The sequence below is a fragment of the Capsicum annuum genome, chromosome 6 (genome assembly GCF_002878395.1).
Source record: "Capsicum annuum cultivar UCD-10X-F1 chromosome 6, UCD10Xv1.1, whole genome shotgun sequence".
Taxonomy (NCBI): domain Eukaryota; kingdom Viridiplantae; phylum Streptophyta; class Magnoliopsida; order Solanales; family Solanaceae; genus Capsicum; species Capsicum annuum.
This window is the reverse complement of record NC_061116.1, coordinates 204,703,441-204,726,364: the sequence shown is the minus strand read 5'-3', so window position 1 is coordinate 204,726,364 and position 22,924 is coordinate 204,703,441. Positions and strand designations below refer to the sequence as shown.

At 34.3% G+C, this 22,924-nt stretch overlaps 1 pseudogene; it reads right to left on the bottom strand.

Annotated features, from left to right (window-relative positions):
* Window positions 1-5,061: 5,061 nt before the first annotated feature.
* Window positions 5,062-21,330, bottom strand: LOC107873957 (annotated as a pseudogene).
* Window positions 21,331-22,924: the final 1,594 nt, after the last annotated feature.

The following is a 22,924-nucleotide window of genomic DNA, read 5'->3' as shown; positions in this document are numbered from 1 at the left end:
TCAAAAAATCAATGAAGTTGATTTTCTCAAATTATGATTTTTTTATTCTTTTTTTAAAATGATGCATTTTGAAGTTTCTTTCTAAATTGGTGATTTGGATTCTCTGAAGCAAATTTTTGCTATTTTTTTTCATTAAATTGAACTTGGGGAGTATAAAGATTGAAACTTTCTGAGTTTTGGGTTGTTGGATGCCAATGTTTTGGTTGCAATGGTGTTGTTGGTCTGCTGCTACTGCTAATTTTTTGTGGATTTTGATCATTATTTTGGTCTGCTGCTACTGCTAATTTTTTGTGGATTTTGATCATTATTTTGGTCTGCTGCTACTGCTAATTTTGGAGAGGAACAACACCATGGTTGGATACCAATGTTCTGGTATGCTGCTACTGTTAATTTTTTGTGGATTTTGATCATTGTTTTGGTCGGCCGCTAGTGCTAATTTTGAAGAAGAACAATGGTGGTCTGCTGTTACTACTAATTTTTTGTGGATTTTGATGAATAAAAAAGGAGAAGAAAATAAGAATAGAAAATGGAGAAGATTAAGAATGAAAAAGAAATTAAATGAAAATTATTTTTAAATAAAAAATATACGTATCAATATGTCATTGGTGCGTGTATTACACTTTCCACTTTAAAATTGGATATAGCATTTTGGGGGGAGTTAATTCTACTTTAAAAAAGTCTAGGGTAATAGGACCCCCGCAAAGTTCAGTCTGATCAACTGAAAATCTGGTCAAAGTTTAAATATTTTCATGAGTATTATCCCAATAAAAAAATGTTAGACCACAATCTAATTTTTTTTTGTTAATTACTGTACATGTTAGACGCCCGTCCAAGCAAATAAAAAATATTAACGTCCAATAATTCTATAAAGGTTAAGAGTTATATCTACATATTTATTTTTTTAGAATATAAAATTGGAAAAATTACATAAACTAGCATCCTTAAAACTATAATTACAATAAATAACAACACTTTTCAAAATTACAACTTATAGCAAAAGTATAAATATTTTACCCACTTCATAGTAATAGAAGAATATGTATTTTTTAGTTGTGCATATGTATTTATGAGTAATACATATATATTTGTATATGTATTTATATAGCAACATTTTACTTAAATACAATTACAATTTGCTATTTTTCGTAATTATGAAACTGTTGCTATAAAAGTTATAATTAAGGCTACAGAGTTGCTATTTTTGAAATTTGCCCTATAAAATCTAAGTGACAGCTAAAAAAACAGGACATTTGTGTAAATCAACCTAAACAAATAATAATATACCCAATAAAATTTCACGTGTGAGATTTTTAAAAAACTAATTTAGTATACGTGCGTTGCACATGTATTATGAATTTTCGCTAATAATCGAAAGAAGTCTAAATTGACACAAATCCTACTTTTTTGCTATTTTATGTATTTTAAGTTATTTTTTTCTTGAAACATTATTATTTAATCAATCCTAAAACATATTTAAGACAAAATTAGTGTTTTGAATGGATCAACATTGCCTATAAGTTAATCTAACAACATGATAATTTTATCAATGTTCACGTGAATTACGTTAATTCAGTGAGTGTTCGTTGTTGACATAGCATAGAATGCGATTGAACTCAACATATGAGCATGTTATTGGTGTAGAAACAATACGACCAACAAAGAAATCTTGAACAATGATAATAAAGAGAAAGTATTAAAAAATAATATATTTAATTAATTTATAACCATATTATTTTTAATAAGAAACTTGAAAAGAAAGTACTTTCTCCATTTTTTTTTATTTTGTAACAACGGTATTTCCTATACCAATAATGAGAATTATGTGCAAATTAATCTGATTGTTGGACATAGTCCCAACCTCTTAATCCATTTCAATTTATGTGATTTAGCTCAATTTTTTCTAATTGATCGGTAGTCTAGGAAAGTGTTTTGTGATAACACAAACTATATTTTTATGCAGAGAATTTCTATGGCCAGGTTATTATGCTATTAATTGAAATCCAATAAATTTTGAATATGTATATTTTGTTGATCTTTTAAGAGGCATCTTATCTAGAGTCCAAAGAATCTAAATAAAAATGATAAGATTTTGCTCGAATGGTAAACATCTTCACTTTCAACTTTAAGGTTGAAAGTTCGAATCACCAAACGAGAAAAATAAAATAAAATAGAAGCTCTTAGGAAGGAGTTTCAAAAAAAAGGTTTAATGAAAATTTAAACATATATTGTAAGGTTTGATGTTGCACGTTAAAAAACAGCTAATGTCGGAGGAGCTGCTGATAGAGTTTTGAATCAATTCCTTACTGAAGTGGATGATATATATGAATGTCAAGAAGATTGTTTTCATCATCGATGCCATCAACAGGCCTATAATTTCTACGAATTTGTTTCCGTACCAAAAATATTTAAATCTTAAATATGCGTATTGTCACTTTTAAAAATATTGTTTGAACATTTTTCTTCATTAAAGGTCTTTACTTCAAACTAAATCGTCTTTTTACTATTTTTCTAATATTTAAGAGTTGAAAATTAATTAAATATTTATAACAACTTTTTTTCTTATTAGAAGTCGTCCGAATTCATGACAATTATTTTTTCATAAACTTTTCCTTATTAGAAGTCACGAGAATTCATGACAACTAATACTTTTTTCATTAGTTTAAGAATTATAAATCAACTTAATTTGATTTTAAAAAGATTTGAAAAAACTAGAAATAAATATAAAAGCATTCGAATAAGAAATTTAAGAAATACAAAAATTTTAAAAGTTTTAAATACATAAAAAATATGTAATTAATCAAAAGTTATACGTGCAAGGCACGTGCAGTTAAATTAGTTTTTAATAAAATGCAGACAGTTCTTCTTTCTTTTTTATTTAATTTAAATTTTTATCTTTTATATTTTACAATCTTTAATATTAATTTAAAGAGTTTTTGCCTTTGAAAAATAATAACATCAAAATTGGGAATGGTGACTATATTCCTGCAGAGGGAAAAGGAAATGTTGCAATCAAAACAGTTTCAGGTACAAAAATAATTTCAAATGTCCTTTACGTGCTCAATATTGATAAAAGTTTGTTAAGTGTTGGCTAGGGGTGGACATGGTACGGTACGGTATTTTAAATTTCGGTACGGTAACTTCGATTTTCAGTACCTAAAAGAATAATACCATTATCATACCAAATTAGTTCGGTATGGTTCGATATTTTTAAATTCGATTTCGGTATTTTACAGTATGGTAATTCGGTAACCATACTTTATTTGATTTCTAATTACATATATTCATATAAAAAAACTATAACTTTAAATTTTAAAAACCTCTCAATCATGTTAGGATAACAACTATCTTTATTAATCAATTACATAAAAATAACATTTCAATCACGATTGAATAGTCCGAGATGCAAACTCTGAATAATGATACCAAAACTTAAGAATAGTATTCCTAAATAATAAGCTTCCCAAAAAATTTATTTCAAAGCTACTTTTGTGTTCAATTGGCTAATGGATGATATATAAGTATATTTAATAATCCTAAATATAATATATATATATGGGTTTTATATGTTATTAAAAAATTTCGGTGCGGTATATGGTATTTTGGTATTTATTGCATAAATATCAAATACCGTACCAAATACCAAAATAATTTAAAATTCCTACCAAATATCATACCAAATACCATAACATTCATACCGCGGTATAAAAAATTTCGATTTCGATCTGGTATTCGGTATATATCATACCATGCACACCCCTAGTATTGGCCAGCTAATGGGAGAAGGATTTAAATTACTATTTGGAGACAAATATTGTCGATTCTTTGATTCCACTAATCATGAGATTTTACAAGTTGATATGAGAGGTAAAAGTTTCTTATTTGATCCAACAAAAGATTGCACACAAGTCATGCAAGAACAAAAATGAATTGACAGATTTATTCAAGAGGTTAAATTCAGCCAATTTCAGATCAAGGAGGAGTGTTGAAAATATGTCTCAGAATAAATATTTTTAGTAGTTTTTAATTATTAGAGTTTAGGAATTAGTTGTCCCATATTATTTGAATAGGAATTAGTTTTCCCAATTTAAATAGGAATAAGTTATCCCAATTTAAATTGAAGTGTAGTTAGAAATTTAGCTATAAATATATGTTTTGAGTTATTGATAAAACAATTTTCTTTGACAATACTATTGCCGTATTTTATTTTTCTCCAACTATTTATGTGTTATTTCTCCAATTTCAAAGCTAAAAACCGAACAGTTGTCGATGATGTCGAAATTGTACCGTAATCCCAGCTCTGGTATATCCCTCAAAGTTTGGCAACTATTCAATAAACCTACTACTCATAATTCTCGCACATTAGCCATTAATTTTGAGCTCTCTATTTATCACCAATATTTTTCTAATCTTAACCAATGTGCACACGAGATTTCTCGTACCAAATCACTCCATCTTAGTTATTCGCTTGACACGTTCGTCTATGGTGCCATGCAAGATAATCTCAACAACTGCACTGTGGAGTTTGATGAGAAATATCGTCACCTTGTTATTCGTGATATGATTGGTATAGTTGGTGAAATTGTAGATGATGAGCGTAACAAGGGCCGTCAACACTTGGATGTGATGGTTGAGGTTATTTTAATATCTTACAATGCTTTTGATGGGATGCCCATAAAGAATATGGAGCTTGATGAAAATGCTGTGAATGATGATTGTGTGATATGTTTAGACGAGCTTGGAAAAGAGAGGAGCTTGTTGCGGATGGATATCTTGCTCCCATGTCTTTCATGGAGATTGCATTGCTAATTGGTTCGAGAATAGTGGCAATTCTTGCCCAGTTTGCCGTTATCAACTCTAGATAAAAACTTTATGTTACCAAATTACAAACTCTTCTATTTGATGTAAACACCTCATCTATCTATTTATATTGAAGTTGAGAGCTTTGTGTTCATTGACACTTCTTTTGTTATTGTAGGGTTTATCTATTTATTTTGATGCCTTAATAGGCCTTGTGATAATTTTGTACTTTATCACTTCCTCGCATTTTGATGAGTGTCTGCTTCACACTGCTTCGACCTTCAATTTCATGTCTTCGTTGAACGCTTTATCTCTATGAGGAGTCATAACAATGTTCTCTCCATAATATCCACACACATCCCACCAGCTATAGCACAAATACTAGATAACTCTTGTTTACCAACGCTTAGACAGATGACAATGCTGGGACTTGAACCCTAGTCTCCTATGGTTTTCATCTGGCAGCTAGGATGTGTGGACCTTCTTATCCTTTGGTGAATAGAACAAACGAGGTGTCAATCCACACGCCGACCGATGCATACTCCCATGACAAGTTCAATTATAACTTTGTCGCTTTCTCTTATGTTCAAATTTATTCTCTCTCTGACAACTCAAATTTAGCCATCAGCAGCTCATTTTCCCGGAGCACCAAACATACACTTTCAAAGCAATCCAGAAACAGCCATTGTGAGAGCTCAGTTCTGTGCGATCATTTGTCAGATGATGTCCTGCTTCTTGTTTCTCCAATTTAAGTGGTTTGACAGCCTTTTGGACTAACTTTTGCTATGACCTCTAGAGTCTACACATTTCCAAGTTTTATGAAGTTCCACTTCTTCATGAGCCTCCTAAAACATAAGAATTTGTTCCAAAAAAAATGTCAAGACATAGAGCTTGGAAACGTAAAGAGCCATAAATGGGAAACAGAATGAGGACGAGTATCAGGCACAGTTCGTCCCTCAGATAGCAGGGATATTTTCAGTTTCTTGACTAAAATCACTAGTTATGAAAGTCTATCTAACTGACCAAGCAAAACGAGAATTAATATCTCTGGAGGACTCTAGTGCTGCATTTGACATCCCTTCAAGGTTATTAAAAGAGAACAATGATAGAAAATAGCTTGTTCGTGGAGACTTTGTGAATCTATCAATGAAGGGTATCAGCAGGGAGACTGATTCGCATTTTTATTTTTCAAATCTTTCAGTTATAGTAGGAGTACATTTGTATGCTATAAGCTTCCAGTCTCCATAAACAAATCCTGACTTGATCTAAACTCTGGATGACAGGTAATATAGACCAAGTGAATCAGGAAAAGCCTTACATCCAGATTTTGAGCTCTAACCAATCCCATTACATTCTCGAAAAGTCAAAACGTTGGTTATAAAGAAACTAGTTAACCAAATAAGCTTGAATATCTATTCATCAAGTAGAAATTAATTCAGCCCTAGCTAACTAAATTTGGCCATCAACATAATTTGAATCCAACTTAGAAATATATATATTCTAGCGTTAGAAGATCAGGATGTTGTACCAATGAGAATTCACATACTCAACTTCTTCAAAAGTGGTCGTGATGTATCAGAAACATGATTGTTTAGGCAAAGCCATAGATAAAACAACAAATACAAGTGTATTTCAGCAAAATGCGATTCAAACTTCTCATCTCTAGACTAGAAGTTTGAATCGCTGAATCAATGCAGATCCTGTTTCTTTTTTTTTTTTTTTTTTTGAAAATCTGCTTTTACGTTCATGCAAGAAAAACTGTATAGAGAATATCAGCCACATGAATTACCCACTACTTCCTCTTAAAAGATTGCCCACTTTAAACCAGAAGAACAACTCTTTAAGCAATGGTGAATAAAATGCAAATGCTGAATTGGACTATTACATAAAAAAACATAATACCTGAACTCACTCCTCTGAAGTCCGTAGTGTAAAGCTGTTTTTCATAAAGAATGTCTACATTTGGGGGTTTAATGGATGCCTTTTGGTATCTCAGGTTTTCAATCTCTTTCTCCAGAAAGTCCAAAGTTGTATCAGTGACGTGGTTTGGAGCACACCCTGCTTCCAACATCATCCTTAAAATCTTATAAGATTTGCTTAAGCTGACCTGCCTTGGCATGAACTTCGATTAGTGTATTGTAAGCGACAAGATCTGGATTTATTCCACTATCATTCATCTGCTGGAAAAGCTTATTTACTTCCTCAATTCTGCCCGCATTCCCGAGGGCATTAATCAAGGTGTTATACACTACAATGTCAAGGTAACCTCTCTGCTTCATCAGTTTGTCTAGTACAGCACCCGCAAGATCAGCCCTTCCCATCTTTCCCAAGCCTTGGATTATGACATTGTACGTTGCTACATCAGAGGGGCAAACCTTCTCACCCATTTCCTGTAAAACGCCCCATGCCTCATTGAAATATCCCTTCTTGACAAATGAACTCATCATAGAATTGTAAGTATAACTAGCAGGGTCAGCGCCCATGTCGGTGAAAATTTCAAATAATTTACAAGCCATGCTCAACTTTCCTTTGGCCAAAAATATCGACAAGAGGGTATTCACCATATCAATATCAAAAGAATCTGCACCTTTAGTATCGATTTGTTTTCCTCCAGTAAGAGGGAACGTACTTGTAGAATTACTTTTGGGAGCTAACTTTATTAGCCAGCATGTCCATATGTGGCGATGATGACCACGGATCACTTTCCTGATAGTGTATGTCAGCATCCTCCGCCCCAAGAGCAGTATCAGTCCCAGCGTCTGTAAAATTTTCTCGGCTTAGAATATCACCGAAGTCCCCATTGGATGGGAAAATGGGTGTAAAATCTTTTTCTCTGCTTTGTGGAGCTTTCATCGTAGCCTCCATACTGTCTTTCCACCTGATAATAATCGGAACTAAATTGCTATCCGTGATGTGCTTCACAAGCCTCTCTGTATAATCCCAGTGTTAGATTGCAATCAAAAGAGAAGTTATAGTAACCAAATCAACCGTAAACCCTCTAACTTCCATTTCTTCCACCAACTTCAGTCCTTCGTCAAGCCTATCTTCCCGACACAGATGCAAAATGACAATGCTATACGTAACCCCATCAACAAAATTATTACTTTTCTTCTTCAAATCACAAAACAGGGTATATATAAGCAGCCAAACCCTTCCCATTCTTGAACAAGCCATCAATGAGAATATTATAAGTCCAACAACTAGCTCGGACACCATCATCTTCAATCATTTTCTGGAATAAATTACATGCATCCGTCAACTTTCTTGCCTTGAACAATCCATCTAAAAGGGAGTTATAAACAACAGTATCCAGACAAATACCATTGTACTGCATCTCAGTAAACACTATTATCGCATCATTAATCCTGTACGCCTTACCACAGCCTTGTATAACAATTCGATAAGTATAACCATCAGGTTCCAACCCCCAAAGACCCCTTTAATTCCTCCCACACAACAAGACCATCCTCAACCTTCCCGAGCAAGAAAAGCACATGAATCAAACAATTGTAAGTACACAAATCCGGACTAAACCAACTCCCCGCTTCCCTTCATTTCCTTAAAAAGACTCAACGATTTAGACAAATCCCCCAAACACCCGAATCGTATGAATGCATATATTATTACCCCCATCTATCAAACGAAAACACATTCTTATTCTCTCCCTCTCTAAGCTTATCAAAAACACGTTTAAACTCCGTTTTCATATTCCCCTTCCTAAGTCCAACTAGCAACACATTACACGTAACGCTATTACTAACTCCAACACTATTAGTTTCCAACAATTTAATGAAAATCGACAAAGCTAAATTAACTTGATTCTTCTGCACGAGAGCAATAAGCACGGAATTATACACATCAGGAATTAAACAACAGCTCGAATTATCACATTCAACAAATTCTAAAATCTCAAGAGCCGGCGCCGGGTTTTGAGAGGGATTTTGTAATTGAAGCTATGAGGAGTAAGTTTCCGATTTAGTTCCGTCACCGGCGCTGGCGACGGTGAGATTACGGCGACGGAGAAATGGCGTCTGAAGGGTAAAATTGGAAGATTATTTCGTATTTTTGAGGCCATGGGAATGGTAATTGAGCTGTATTTGGCGGGAGAAAGAGGGACTGGAATGTGAGAGAAACCAATGGTGTAATTACATTTTAAACCCTTTTGGTTATTCTATTTAATTTGTTTTTGGTACATTTTAATTGTTTAATTTGTGTCAATTGGGTGAAATCCAAACAACGTATTGACTCTTGTATGTAGGTAACCCTCTTTCGAACTATTGCATGAAAAGGACGGCAGAAGCAATTTTTTGTAGCATGCTTTTCAAGCGTTTAGCTTCTACTAATGACACTACGGGATTCGGAGATGTTAGGGTACGTGCAAAGATTACTTACTTAGCTTTATGATACACAGAAGTTGTCTTTTTGAGATTCCTAGCTCAATCAATCTACTTTATTTGTTTAGTTTTACTTATCACATTTCACTTCATGATAGTCAACTTCACTAATTTTTATATCTAAATTGAACTGAATTAATTTAATATTTCAAAATTTAAATTTATGTTAGAAATTAGAGAAAATTGAAGAAAAGGTGTCTTTTAAGTCTTGAATGAAGGATTGGTGACATTGACCAACTTAAAGGGTCAAACATAATTAGAAAACTTGATTAAGTTAATTATGGACTTGATTAATATTTTCAAAACTTTCTAATCTTTTCAAAAATACAAATCAACTCACACCCCTTTCCTCTCCATATTATCTACCGTACCTCTCCTCTCTCCCAACCAACAAGTCCGCAAAATTTCTCCCTTTAATCTCCGGCAATAAATATTCGGGCGAGTTTCTTTTCGACTTTCAACCTTCAATCGACGTGAAGACTTCTTTGGCGACAACAACTTCGAGTTCTTCGTTGTCCTATTTCCTCTTTCACGGGTAAAAAATTATGTCTTTTTAGTTATGAAGAAACAGAGGAACTTGAGCCAACTTCTCTTCTAGTATTGGTTAACAATTTCAATATTTCTAGCTTAAATTTGAAATGTAGACTGAATAAAACCCTAATTTTTGGCATTTCTTCTCTAACCTTTCTGGTGTGAAATATAATTTTTTGTTGTTATTGTAGTTCTTGTTGTCGAACTGTTGATTCGATTTGTTGGTGATTTTTTATCACCGTTGATGTTCTTAGTGTGTGTGTGTGTGTTGTGTTGCTAGGTTGATTTGTTGTTTTTGAGGTAGAAATGGTGTTGCAACAGATTAACCATTTGATGCAACAAATTAATCATCTGATGCAATAAATTAACCATCTGATGCAACAGATTAACCATCTGTTGCAACAGATTAACCATCTGATCCAACAGATAAAATATCTGATGTAACAGATTAAATATCTAATGCAACAGATGAACAGAACAGATCATTCATCTGTTGCGATAGACGACTCTTCTGTTTGGAAGAAATCTAAACAATATTGATCCAATAGATAACTCATTTAGCAACAGATGAGTGATCTGTTTCAACAGGTGTGTGGCCTAATTTTATTGTTTTCAACGGATTACGTATCCGCTGCAATAGGTTGCTTATAGGTTGCAACAAATAACCTACCTAGTGCAACAGATGAGAGATTTATTTTTATTATTTCCTACGGATTATGCATCCGCTGCAATAGGTTGGTTATATGTTGCAACAAATATCCTACCTGGTGCAACAAATGTCTGTTTTTATTGTTTCCAACGGATTACTCATCCGCTGCAACATGTTGGTTATATGCTGCAACAGGTTGGTTATATGCTGCAACAGATATGTTACCTGGTGCAACAGATGAGTGATCTGTTATAATTATTTTTAATGGATTACTATCCGCTGTAACAGGTTGGTTATATATTGCAACAAATAACCTTCCTGGTGCAATAGATGAGAGATCTAATTTTTTTTTCAACGAATTACTCATCTGTTGCAACAGGTTGGTTATATGTTGCAACAGATAACATACCTGGTACAACAGATGTGTGGTCTATTTTTATTGTTTCCAATGGTTTACTCATCTGTTGCAACAGGTCGATTATATGTTGCAACAGATATGTTGCAATAGATAATATACCTGGTGCAACAGATGTGTGGTCTGTTGGAACTGTTATTTTACTGTTGTGCATGTTAGATTTAATGTTATCCTTTTTTAATAATGCATTAATCAATTATAATCTATTTTATGTTTCTGTTAATTTAAGATAATATGGCTCCCAAAAGAAAAGAAACCGAATCAAGTCCAAGTAAAGGAACAAGTGAAGCAGCTAGGCTACATCCACCACTCTATGAGCTTGCTTTACAAACATTATCTCAACCAGGAGCAGAAAATAATGAACACGGGGAGGAGAAATATTTCGAAAGAGATTATCCAAATGCTAATAGCCTTTCACCGATGATACAAGAAGACCAAGGAACACAAGAAAAGGCTCAAAACAGTCCACAAATCAAGAGGAATCTGAGGACCCCTTTGAGAGCTAGTTTTGGTCAAATAACTACAACACAAGAAAACAAGGAAACACGGTGTATTTATACACTAAAACAGCCACTAAAACTTGATGAACACAAGAAGATAGACAACAATATGATAAGGATAATAACAACAACAAACGGTTACAAGATACATGAACAACAAGAACCAACGGTTTCCCTAAACAACACTAAGACATAAAATGTAGAGATAGATAGTGAGACATACACTACAATAAGACCCAAGAACCCAAAGATATATTAAATCTAGGACCCCTAGAACTTACGATAGCAACACCTCACTCTTACGAAGACACGAGAGGGATTCCACCTCTCAAGAACCATCGTTTCCAAGCAATACATATTCACAAGTGAATTCACACTTGCTTATGTCCTAGTTTCAGCCTAAGGAGGCTCTCTCTCTCAAGAGATGTGTTCTATCATCAACATTCAACAACTAATGAGCTAAAACCCTAACATATTCTATTTATAGACTTATTGCAATAAGATACAAAATGACAAAAGTGCCCCTTACTGTTAAATGAACAAAATAGAGCCCATGGAGTGCAATAGAGGGGCGACTTTGGAGCCATTTTTACACTTCAACTCGTACACTCTGTATGTTGCATTCAAAATACTCAAAATTTTCCATCTTCATGATCGTGCTTGTATCATCCTCTCTATCTTGAGAGGAATTTGACCTCAAATTCACGGCACAAACCAAATGAAAATGGCTCCCAAAACAGTCCACAAAATAAGAATAAACCGAGGACATAACAACTTCAAGTCTCGGCAAACATCTTCATTTTGCACCTCAGCTTTCTCTCCATCTTGAGATTTGCCTTCAATTTTATTCCGCTCAATTGAGTTTCATCCCCGGCCAAGATAGAACTAGGAACGTTGTTATTCATTGTAGCCAAGAAGTTACCTACAAAACACAAACAAATTAGTTGTATAAGAAAGGTCCTCTCACTCTCCCTTTATTTCTTTGCCTCTCAAATTACTCACACTTTAATTTCACAAGTGTTGTAAGCTTGCTTGTACTTTGGGAGGTGTTGAGAGGTGAACCAAATGTTTACAACGACTTAAAAAAAGACTAAGACACATAAAGAAACGTAGACACGAAGAACGGTTTTCAAAACTAATTTACAATCTAGTAAATAGTCACTAGTTTGTAAATTAGTATTGGAATCAACAAACGAAACTAAAGAACAACAAATTGAAAATAGAAGATCAAAATTTGAGCCAAAATTTGTTGCGTGAACAGTATATATGGTGACGTAACAGTTTACAATAGGTCACGGCCCACACAATTTGTTCATCACTTGAAGTCTTAATCTTTACATAATTTTTTGTAATGGATGACTTGATATTGGAAGGAAAGTAAAGTCTAGTAACCTTTCAACTTTTCAAACTCAAAAGGTGAGATTTGACTTTAATAGTCCCACAAGACAAGGTCCCTTGTTTTAAGGAAAGTTGTTGGAAAATGGTTGATAAAGTCTTTGGTGGTTGTAGTGTCTTTCAAGACTAACAAGTCACGCCTCTTTTTCCTTCACCTTTATGGATCAAATAAGCACTTTATTTTAACAAGACATAAAGGTTGTGAAGAACATCAAGAACTACAACAACATTCCCCAAGAACAACAAGAAACTTCAAGAACAACCAACAACATCCAACTTCCAAGTCCAAATCCACAACAACAACACAAAACCAAGCTTAGAACAACAATAACATCACAAGGCCAAGGTGAAAACTACAACAAATGTAAGCTCAAATCAAGATATTGACTCAATGTGTTAGTGAGGGACAAAACTAACACTTAGAGACAACAAAGACAAGTAAAAATCTAGGCTAAGACACAATAAGAACACAGATTTCAGCCAAGAACACAACACGGACAGATTGCTCTTTTTTTCTAGAATTTTTAGTTTTCAATAATTTTTTTTTATATTTTTCAACTAACAAGCCCAAGATTGATCTTGTGGGAACAAGATCAAGCCATGCTCTGATACCAAATGATACAAGAAGACCAAGGAACATAAGAAAAGGCTCAAAATAGTCCACAAATCAAGAGGAATCCGAGGATCCCTTTGAGAGCTAGTTTCAGTCAAACAACTACAACACAAGAATACAAGGAAACAAGGTGTATTTATACACCAAAACAACCACTAAAACGTGATGAACACAAGAAGATAGACAATAATACGATAAGGATAATAACAACAACAAACGGTTACAAGATACATGAACAACAAAAACCAATGGTTTCCCTAAACAACACTAAGACATAAAGTGTAGAGATAAATAGTGAGACATACACTACAATAAGACCCAAGAACCCAAAGATATATTAAAATTAAAGACCCCTAAAACTTACGATAGCAACACCACACTCTTACGAAGACACGAGAGGGATTCCACCGCTCAAGAACCATCGTTTCCAAGCAATACACATTCTCAAGTGAATCCACACTTGCTCATGTCCTAGTTTCGACCTAGGGAGGCTCTCTCTCTCAAGAGATGTGTTCTATCATCAACATTCAACAACTAATGAGCTAAAACCCTAACATGTTCTATTTATAGACTTATTAAAATAAGAGACAAAATGACAAAAGTGCCCCTTAGTGTTAAATGAACAAAATGGAGCCCATGGAGTGCAATAGAGGGGCAACTTTGGAGCCCTTTTTACACGTCAACTCATACACTCTGTATGTTGCATTCAAAATACTCAAAAGTTTTCATCTTCATGACCGTGCTTGTATCAACTGAAGAGTTGGTCAAAACCTTCAGCATTGATCATTATTCAGTGAGAATGCAGTGCAATGGTGTCACAGATTTAACGGGTGATTTCGTGGTTAAGTCAGCCATGGAAATTTTTTTTGATGCCTTCAGAAAAATAATTCGCGAACAAAAATTGGATTCTTATTTTAGGGAAAGCTGCTTTGGGCAATATCTTAATTTTTTGGTGGACAACAATACTCGTTTTCAAATAAAAATGGTATATGATCTTCTCAAGCATAGGTTTATGTATGAAAACAAAGATAAGATGGATGAGGTGTAGATAAATTACTGTGGCATGCCTGTTTATTTTGATTGGAAGGAGTTTGCCATAGTTACTGGATTAAAATGTTATTCTCCTCCTCCTTCTCAAATTATACCTACTCTAACCCCAAAAAAACATCCCGCACACCCAAAAAAAGCAAAGGCAAGTCGAGTGATTGTGATGAACTGGTGTCCATTGTTGGTCTAAGCTTCAAAAATAAAAATGTAATAGAAGCGTTGAAAGGTAAAAGACTTTCAAAGAAGCACAAGCAATCATTGTGCTTGGTTTGGTTTGTACATAATATTCTTTGGGCGAGAGACGTTAACAACAATCTAAGCCTCGATTTAATAAATCTCTCTGAGGATCTTGAGGCATTTAACAACTATCCTTGGGGTAATAAAAGCTTCAAAATAACTGTCAAATATTTGTTGACTTCGTTAACGCCAAAGACAGTCAACTTATATGGCTTTCCATGGGCTTTCATGGTAAATATTTCTTTTATTATGATATGATTCATTTTTTTACTCAATAATGCTTTTGATTTATTGTCGTTATATTATAGACTTGGGCATTTAAAGTCATTCCTTATTTGAGACAACAAGTGAACTACCAAAAAGAAGTTTCCTGTCCAAGAATCGCGAGATGGTTATCGGCTAAAACTGATAAAAATATAAAATTTCTTGATCTTTTCAATCCCCCGAAGTAAGCAGTAAGTCTAAAGCTAATCAAGTTTTTGTTTTAATTAATGATTATTTTAAATAATTTTATCATCATTCTAATATATGTACTGATTTATTTAAGATTGTCCATTCGTGGTTTGTTCCGACCAATCGAGAGTTGAAGATGCCATTTTTTCTTACTTTACGATCTGTGCAAACTTTATCGGATCTCAAGGTCATTGATAGAATAAAAATGGAATTGTTTGGATCAATAACCATCACAAGAAAAATAATTTTAGAGGGTGGGCTTGTTGTTGTTGTTGATGGAAGTGGTAGTGGTGCTGCTGTTGGGGCTAATGATGCTTCTCTTATAGTTTTTAAAACAACAAACCATTTTGATTATGATCATACTGGTTATACAGATTTTGCCACTTCTAGCGAATGTTTTGCATACAAATGTCAAGACTCCAAGGCAAAACTTGATGGAGTGATTAATACTATTAATGAACTAACTAGTTCTGTAAAGGAAATGACATCTAAGAGGGATGTTATTCCATCAAAGAGGATTTCATATGCATACACTAAACTAGAGATCAAGGTGGCTAAGAAAAGAAGAAAAGATATTTCCAGGGCATCATCAAGCATTGAAAAAAGCAAAATTGCAACTCCTCTATCTTTGTCTTGCATCGTTGTTCAATGTTCAAGGGCCACAGAAGAGCTGCATGAGTTGAAGAAGGTGAATTTATATCATCTATTCCAATAAAAAATAGGCACATATCTGTTTCAACAGATGATACATCTGCTGAAAATTATCAAATAGATATATACATTTGTTACAACTGTTATCTAACCTGTTGCATCAGATGATTATCTATTGCAACATATATCTGTCTGTTTTAGTAAACCAAACAGGTTTTTGTACTATTTTAATTTGTACCAACAGATGAGTCTTATGTTGCAAAAGATGGGTCATCTATTAGAAACTATCATACCACTCTATTTTACCTATTTGAATTTGTCCCAATAGATGATCCATCTATTGTAATATAATACTCACCTGTTGCGACAGATAGACAATCTGTTGTATATTTGTAATTAGCATTGATAATTTTAGTTTTTTAAGTGGATGTCACAGTAGAAGCTACTGCTGAAGAGCCTAATATCACAGTTGATAATCCATCAACTACTTCCAACGAAGAAGAAAAAATAGAGTCTGTCAGTTTGGGAGAACGGAAGAATTACCCATTTGAAGGGTTCAACATCTCGGACGAGGCTTCAAAAAACTAACAAAATTGATCAATGACTATTCAGAATGGATTGCCGATGGGATGTTAAAGCATCATGCTGGCAGGTACATAAATTAGATTTAAAAATATTGATTGATACAATTCTTGTTGTAAAAACATGACATTAACACATATAAATCATCATGTAGAAAATAAAATGATGCACACTATAAAGTGAATGAATCGAGTCTTAGTTTTGATATGTTCGACTTTGTTGTTGCACATTTCGAAATAAAGAATTGGTTCTATTGGATATCACAACCCCAAACTTGTTGGAATGATGAGATTTAAATGCCATACATGTTTTGCAGAGAAATTTTGACTTTTTGAGAGTCGCCACTTAATTTTGAAAAGGAATTAAGGAACCTTTGTAATGTACTTAGACGATTCAAAACAGAAAAACTGTTTAAGTTAGAGATTTTAGATAAACGGTTCCTATTAATGTTTTAGGAAGGTGTTAGGCACCTAAAACGTCCGCTAACTTGCGGTTATCCGATCTTTTTGAAAACATTCTTTTGATTAACTTCAGAAAATCAATTTGTTGAAAAAAATAGTTGATTAAGGAAAAAGTTTTTGTAAAATCAGTTTTTTAGCGACTTAATTAAGAATTTTAACTAGGTTCGCAAGAAAACACATAAAACAAATTAGCAAAAGTAAAAGGGAAAGGGTCGAAGCAGAAGGACTTGAGCCATTAGGCCCAAATCGACAACCATGTCCTAATCTAGATATTGGGCTTTCAGCCCGTCTTCCACCTGTCCTAATTCTATGTTTTCGAGCCTTTAGCTCGAGTTTTGCTTCACCTGTATTAAGTACAACTTTGGCTTCGAGGCTCAAATGAATAAATAAGGAAATAAATAAATAAATGTAAATAAATAAATGAAGACGACAATAAGTAAATAAACAAAAATAAAAAATGAGACTTTGGGGTCTCGTAGCCGCTTCAAATGATAGGACTTTAATCTACTTGTTCTTCTTTCGATTCTTAGTATCTGTACGCCACGTGATAGGCGTTTAGATTCTTTTTTTGGGCTTGACTCAAAGGATGGGGGCCATGTTGGCTCACCAAGAAATGCAAGGAAGAAGAGTCCATTTGGACTCCAAGGTGGTTTACATGCGAAAAAAAAAAGAAAGAGAAGAAATCAAAACATATCCGAAATACAAAAGGAAAAAATAGAACAATAAATGTCTTAACACAAATATTCAAACAAAAAAAATGCTTGGAAACCACATATCTTATTTAAAAGTAGGCAGATGATATAAAGAAGGGACATGTTAACTCATCAAAAATAATGTCAAGTGAAAGAGAGAATAATATCGATCCGGATGCATGCCTATGAAGTGAAAAGCAGAAGTTTGACATCAAAATGCAAAAGAAATCAAAGCATGTTCAGAATACGGGAAGAAAAAGAAGTAAACAGATTTACACATTCAAAAGCTACTAACTAAATATTATCTTATTCAACATCAACCTTAGAAGTATAAATGCCAAGTGCTATCCCGCAACATGCTTCTACTATGACCATTTGAGGTACCCAAGTCTCAGCGATAAGTGAATAGACAAAGTTATATCATAATGGAATAGATATCCCGGGCCTTTTTGCAAGATAAAAGACTTAAATGTTCTATCGAACTTATACTCATGGTCCTATTTAAGGGGAAGAAAACATAAAGGAAAACTGGGAAGAGGGCCCGTGAGACTGGAATGCTTTCTATTTGCATGAGTATATATAAAATCCCTATACAGAGGTAGCCCAATAGATAACAACTACTACGAACTAATGCTAGATGGAACCTGGAAATCTCATTTCCGAATCAAACATGTCAGAATTAAATTTCAAAGGGGAACGAATAACCAATAATCAAATGAAAATTCTTTAAACCAACATCTCCCTCTGTCTGGCCAGTCACGGAGAATCATGAGCCAAGAGTTCATTGGGAAGTTTTCACCACACTTTACTCGAAATAACAACCAGAGAAGCTCCACAGATTCTGAGTAAAATAGGTAAGCAGGGCAGATTAACTAGAAATCCAGCAAAGGTAACTTCTACCCAACAAATTCCATGAACGAAACCTCAACTGGAACAGTCAGATACAGAAAGATAGCGATCAGGAGAGTTTTTAATAAGACAGGGCATTTCGAGATAAAACTGAGGTTAACATATATTCAATTGGTCCGGTGCACAGTAAAGCAGTACAACGTTATTTGAGAAATCAAGACATTATCTCATTTACACTAAAGCAGTCAACGAATTTCATTCAAGATGTTAATGAATGTGATCATTTGAGGCTTGCTTCCATATTCAGGTCAGACAAAATGTACAGGTATAAAAAGAGTAACCTTTCACGTAAAACCATGGTTCGCACTGACGATGTATTGAACAAGTTTACATAGAGGAAAAGAGAAACCCATGGAACAACTAGTAAAACAAACTGATAAGGAAAATTTCTTTAAACAAATACCAGACTGAAATTCAATGGCCTTCACAACTCCGACAACACATAATCCCAGCACACAACAACATTACTATAACAAAATCCTAAAGAAAGAGATGAAAAGAAGAAAACCACATCAAAATTATAACAAAAAAGAGGTGTTTACCTCTCTCAGAGTAGCGAAACGGGGCAATGAGCTACGATCGGAATCTTATCACTACCAGGAAAGCTCAATACCGTCGTGAACACTCGACTAGCTAACTATTTCTCCCTAAAATCTTTACCGAACAAAGTTGCTCTTTCCTCGAAACCAAATTACTCTTTTCCGAAACCCTCCTTCTTTTACCCAAAAGGAAAATTTTTGTTCAAAAAAATTTTATTCGGATGAAATAATTATTTTGATTTTATTAAAAATCAAAGAAACTTGAGATTAAATTTAGTCATGGAGGAAAAAAATAGGTGTCAACAACGAATATTACTATTAATTAATACTTTATTTAATTATATCTGTGTATTAATTTTTTTATCACGTAATCTAAAATGTTTGATAATATATGAAACACATCGATGTCATTTTTTACTACCTCTGAAAGAAGGCCATGTTGCAAACACAAGAACAATACAGATACACGACAGATAATTATTTGTCAAAGTTTACATCAATAATGCCTACGATAGGTATTGTCAACAACAGCTAAAAGTTTTCCGAAATGAGGAATGCTTAATCAACATCATCAAAGGTTTTAGCATTTCAATTGGCTTACCTTGACATTTGGTCGACGAAGTGTACATCCCAATCAATTGTGGTGATGAATTTCATTGGGTGTTGCTGTCTCATAGCGCATCTGAGTTTATGATTCGATGTCGCGAACGAGACGTTCCGAACCGTCGTCTGAAATACAAAAGTTGGTCAAAATATTACCTACTTACCTTGATATAAGTGGCTTTTTGGATCAAAAGGTTCATACTGATTGGTCGACGATTGAAGCATACCGGTATAAAATGGGTAATCCATTTGATGTATAATATGTTGAAGAAATTGCTCAACAAACTATTGGTAGCTTGTAAGTATAAGTATCATGATTTAGTTTTATTTCATAAATTTCATAACGCTTACATGAACTGCAAGATATGGATTATTTATTTTTTTAAAAAGCAGGAATTGCGGTCTTTTTGTTGCCGCTTATGCTGAGTATTTGAGCAATGGATTACAAGTACCAAATGATAGACTTGATGTCGGATTACTTTACAAAATATATGTTGTTCTTTAATGGAAATACGGAGAAGCGAAAGCTCAGAAACCGTATGCAAGCGACATTAAATATCCACGACGACCAAAGCCAAATTTCGTAGCACCGGATAAAGAACAACTTGTCCATATTGAGTAGATTTTCATAGCTTGAGTCTGTCAATGTAATAACCTATCCTCCTTGGTTAACTTGTTGATTTATTTGTAGAGTAGATCATTTGTAACCATAATAATTTCTTTATATTTCACTTATTTATTGAGTTATTTTATATAATTTCCGAAGGTTTCGATTTATTTTATGTTGTCTATGAATATAATTTAATCCTTAGTTTATGGAATACTAGATTCAAATATCGCAACAGATAATACATCTGTTGCAACAGACGACATATCTTATCAAACGAATTTAGACATATGTTGCAACATGTAGGTCATCTGCTAGAAATTATATAACAGGTCTTCCTACTTTTTTTATTTGTTCCAATAGATTACCTATCAATTGCAACAAATAAATTATCTATTGCAACAGATTACCTATTTGTTGCTACTGACAGATTGAGATATATCTTCATAATACAACAGATGACCAACCTATTGCAACAGATAATCAATCTGTCACAACAGGTATGTTATCTATTACAACAAATAGATAATCTGTTGCATTATAAAAATTCAACTTTCGTTAGACATAAAAAAATTACCACTACAATGTAAAGTGAACAAAGTGGCTTGAAATAAAAAATTATTATCGTGTTCGTCTCTATCTTTGTACATATTATTCTTTATACATGGGCTCCAAGCATTAAGTTAGTACCCCATAAGTCCAGACCTCTTGTATCTTTTCCACAACGGTGTTGCACATACCGGCCATTTTGGTGTCGTTCAGCAAACACTCGATGTATGCAAGCGAGTACGGCCCGCACGCAGTACTGGTTTTATTTTTTAACGTGAATGTTCTTATTTCAACCTTTAAAGTTCCATGATTCCTTCTTCAAGACTTCCGCCGGAAAATGATCCATCATTTTACTCTGTGTCAACAACTTGGGGAACAACTTCAAGAATGGCTGCACATGGGTTAAAAACGCGGCCTTCCTAAAGACAAGTAAGTTGCAGTCATAAACCTTAATATTTTTCTCGTTGAGTAGTATCTCAACAATGAGAAAATGTTTGACTTCCACGTTCATGACTGCAAGGATTCTCTTTGCCTTGGTCTAGCTCTTGCCGTGTGGATATGGCCTCTTCCCTCTAACATAGTTGATCATGTCTTCATCCCATTTGAACGCAGAAACTAACTGATCAATTCCTCGACCACCGAGACCAGCTTTCCCGCGGAGACTATCATACCTACTCTTGAAATTGTCGTAGAAGTTGAGGTCCATTATCCTATCGGCAGCATCATAAGCATCCAGGTATGCTAATTGCTTATCCCTCATAAGGCAGGGAATTTCATCAACATACGGTGGTATAAGAAGATAATTTTTAAATAGGTTAGAAATTATAAAGAGTAAAAACACAGTGCAAAGATTCAGTTGTAGAGGGTTCTCTGAATTAGTTCACAGATTACCCAGCTAACGCAACTTTTGCAACATATGTGCATTAGGTTGCAACAGGATACCCAGCTGTTGCAACAGATTACACATCTGTTGCGTAGCTTCTTCTTCATGGAGTAGATAGAAAGGCTAGGTTAGCAAAAGTAAACTCATATTATCCACGTACCACTCGCGCATATTTATCATACTCGTGAATTCTTGGGCGTAAATAAATACACGGTGTATTCCTGTGGAACCTTCATCTTGTCAGTCATGATTTTTTGCAGTTTCTTCATCTCTTCGTCGCCAAGTGTCGCGTATGTGTCCACCTTCTTTAGCGGCCCCTGAACTTCAACAACTCTTGGAGTGGAAGGAGGTGCAATTTTTTTTGTTTTCAGAATTGAGTATTTGTCTAATATTTCTTCTCTTCCTCCTAACCGCCATTGTAGGAGTGTATGGCTCCCTCGCCTTCTTGGATAGTATGACACCCCTCTTGGATTTCAACTCCTCGCCAGCTTCAGCAATAGTCTTTAGTTTTTTAAGGAGTTTATCCTCTCTGTCCTTGCACATTTTACATTTACAATAAGAACATGAGGGTGAAGAGGGGTGAGAGGGACCACTGTACGGGTGGAAGGGACCGGTGTAAGAGTAAGAGAGACCTGTACAAGGGGTGTTTCGAAATGTATTTATTTTTTCCAGAGCACCAACATGATCATAATCACGATTGGCAGGAGCAGCAGTAGGATGGCTGCCACCATCATTAACAACTCCACCAGTAATACCCCCAGAAGAAGCATGCAGATCTGTTGCAGTAGGTTGGTCATGAAGAGCTTCAACATTAGGCTGACCTTGCCTAACTGCTCTTCTTATGGCTGTTGCTCCAGCCAATTCGTTCTTTATTAACTCCAATATTGGGTTTGTTGTTGTATCAACAAGACCTAGAGTAATGAATGAAGTCATCCCCAACTCCTGCTCAGTAGGCACGATCCAAGGATGCACAACCTATAAAAAAAGACATAAGGCATTTAAATCATATCATATAATAATAATTTGTAGTCAGTTGGGTTACATGTTAAAACAACCAACTTATGCAACAGATGATCTATTTGCCGCAACAGCTGATTTGTATGTCGCAACAGATTGATAATATATTGCATCAGATTACCCATATATTGCATAATTTACAGTAGATGGGTAATCTATTGAGTTGGTTTTAGGGAGCCAGAGCAACAGATGGTTAATCTATTACGAAATATGGATCATCTGTCGCAATAGATTACCCATCTGTTGCATCAACTGTAGTTGACGGGTAATCTGTTGTAAAAAATGACTCATCTATCGTAACACATGGCACATCTATTTCAATATGTTTCTTTGAGGCAAATTATTTTAGTTGAAAGAAGACATATTGCATCATCCGAAGGTTAAAGAAATCAGCCTCCTT